We start from the raw sequence: 2,899 nt of genomic DNA, 5'->3' as shown, positions 1-2,899 counted from the left end.
CTCTGTTCCACATGTCTTCAGTCAGTTCTGGACCCCATGACTCGGACACTAGTTCTACCAAGGCTCATTAGAGGTAAGCAGTGGTAGGAGAGTGGAGTTATCTTTGTATTTAGGCTGCAAGTCGACAAGAATAGATTACAAATCGCTTAAAAAATTGTTCAGACAAGAGGCACCATGTGTTACGCAGGTGTGGCACTGATATAGTTTATATAATATGTGGTTGAACTTTAAAATTAAATTATTTCCGGTGCAGAGACAAACACTCGAGGTGGATGTATAAAGTACATACTGGTGTTAATAAAATATAGTATATATCCCTCAATTTATCGACAATAAGAATGACAATACATACTTCCGGGTGTAAAGTAATATATCTATCATACTGTAGATGCTACACATCCACTGGAGGAAGATTCTGAAAGTAAAATATACACTTCTCACTAGAAATGTAATCATAAAGCATTATTATGGCCAAAGTATCCTACAATTCAGGATTTTCCACTGAAAAAAGTGTTGGATTCAAGATTCAAAGGTTTTATTCTCATATGCTCAGCAGCTACAGTGTAGAAATGTCAATGCAATTCTTCTGACCTGAGCTCCTCCAACAATGCAACATATACAATAAAATACAAAAATACAAAATAAAAAGTAGTGCAAAAAGTTTATATACATGTAATATAATAGAATATGATATTTACAAGAACAGAATATTAAATAAAAAATTAAATACGGTGTATTGCGTGGACAATAGACCCAATCACAGTGAATGTTCAAAACTAAACTTGATACATTTGTCTTTTTCATCTCACAGTGCACATATTTAAGTAATCATAACACAAAGCTAAAATGTAATCTGTTTTTCCTTTCTCTTTTCAAGAGTGCTTCAGAGGATGGCTGAATTCACAAAACGTGGAGAAGACCGAGAAGGAGAAGTTGGCCGGTTACTACATTTCACAAAAAATACAGGACCTTGTGAAAAACGGAAAGAAACAGTTGAAGGAAATTGCTTAAAAATATGAAGTAATGGGTGTTTTGAAAATGTTTTCAAATGTGTGTTAATGTTCATTGTGTGTTATAAATTATTTTCCTGCTTCTAATCATTTGATGTATGAGTATTTATTTACAGACATTCTATACATTCTGGTACCTTTCTGGTAAGGTAGCTGCTCTGATCTGAAATGATAGATGTTCATTGAGCTACTGCAATTGGGTGAGAGTGTTTCATCATCATATATGACCAGCTTAACCATCAAGTAATCCCAGTTAAAGTTCTACTCAAGATCATACCAGTCGGACCAGCTAATGGTGACCAGCTAGACCACTGTGACCACCAGATTTTACCAGCTAAACCAGCTATCCCGACCAGCTAATGGTGACCAGCTACTAGACCACTGTGACCACCAGCTTTTACCAGCTAGACCAGCTATCCCGACCAGCTAATGGTGACCAGCTAGACCACTGTGACCAAACCAGCTATCCTGACCAGCTAGACCACTGTGACCACCAGCTTTTACCAGCTAAACCAGCTATCCCGACCAGCTAATGGTGACCAGCTAGACCACTGTGACCAAACCAGCTATCCTGACCAGCTAAAGTGTCCAAAACCCCTCTCAACCAGCAAACTAATCCAGCCTAATATTGACTGGCTGGTCAGGCTGGTTTACCAGCCTGACCAGCCAGACCAGCCTTGTTGGTCTAAGCTGGTTTTTTCAGCAGGGATAGCAGGAGAATGTCTGCATTCACACACAAAATACCTACTGTATTGACAGTATACTCTGGGTGATTTGCCGTGCGGTCAGTCGCGAAACGTAATTACATTATAGCTGGCGTAGCGTGTATGCAACCGATCACACGGAGCTAGAGCTAGGTTTGGTCGGAAAAACATTTTTGTGATGCTACGTTGCTAGCGTTTAAATATATCAACTACAATGTCAGCAGATGGCCTTACATGTTTGTCATGGCAGGAGAATGTCTGCAGTCACACACACGGAATACTCATACAGTATACTCCGGGTGATTTACCGTACATATACTGCATGTATAGCTAACGAGGCTAGCTGTATGCTAGCGCAAAACAATGTATTCATGCAAGTTAAATTGTATGACCGAACGTAGCAGAATACCCGTATACGATTGCAATTATAAACACGTTATTGCTAGCCTAATATGAACCACTAGCTTTTGTTCATAGTAGTTTTATTACACTGCATTATAGTTGCCTTTCCTCCAAGCTAACGTTCATATCGTGTCACCCCTAGATTCCACCGGGTCCGTCTGCGGCGCTCAAGGTGATCGCGGCCACTCTAGTCAATGGGTGCTATTCCACCACACGCGGCGCGTTACGGCTCAGACGCGTCCCAGAAGCGTCCCAGAAGCGGCTCGGCGCAGGGCTTTTCTAAAATTAGGATCGAATCCTATTTTTGTCGCGGCGCAGCCGTAACGTAAGGTCAGGCAGGCAGGAAGTGGAACGTTCAGAGCTATATAGACCTATATATATACACACACACAAACTAATTGTGCAGACCCTATCCCTCCGTAGTCTTTCAAGTAGGAGGAGAAATGCCAGCGTTCTCCTCCGGTTTACAGGCACTGTGTAAATTATATATATAGAATAATTATGATGATGAATGCATTTTGAATGAATGGATGATATACCGTGTATATATGTTCATTTTGTACATTTCTAAAAATAAAGTTTAATGGAAATACTTAGTAGGCCTATCCTTTCTTCCCTGAATTATTTGCTCCTCTAACATATCATTCATATATAGCAAACCATGATTTGATTTCTCATCAAACAGTAGTAGTTTATTACAGGTAAAAATAACTTACTCTTTGTTATGACCGGCTCGTAGGCCACAACGGAAAGGCAAGGAGACATACACGAGTTTACAAAACC

At 40.0% G+C, this 2,899-nt stretch overlaps 1 long non-coding RNA gene across 1 annotated transcript; it reads left to right on the top strand.

The window, feature by feature from the left end:
- Positions 1 to 974, top strand: LOC117471785. Its single transcript, XR_004554812.1, has 2 exons — positions 1 to 73; positions 878 to 974. It is a non-coding gene; the product is annotated as an uncharacterized LOC117471785 (long non-coding RNA).
- The last annotated feature ends 1,925 nt before the right edge of the window (positions 975 to 2,899 follow it).

Source organism: Trematomus bernacchii, unplaced genomic scaffold (genome assembly GCF_902827165.1).
Source record: "Trematomus bernacchii unplaced genomic scaffold, fTreBer1.1, whole genome shotgun sequence".
Lineage (NCBI taxonomy): Eukaryota > Metazoa > Chordata > Actinopteri > Perciformes > Nototheniidae > Trematomus > Trematomus bernacchii.
Note: the sequence above shows the minus strand (reverse complement) of the source record. Positions and strands in the feature narration are given on the sequence as shown.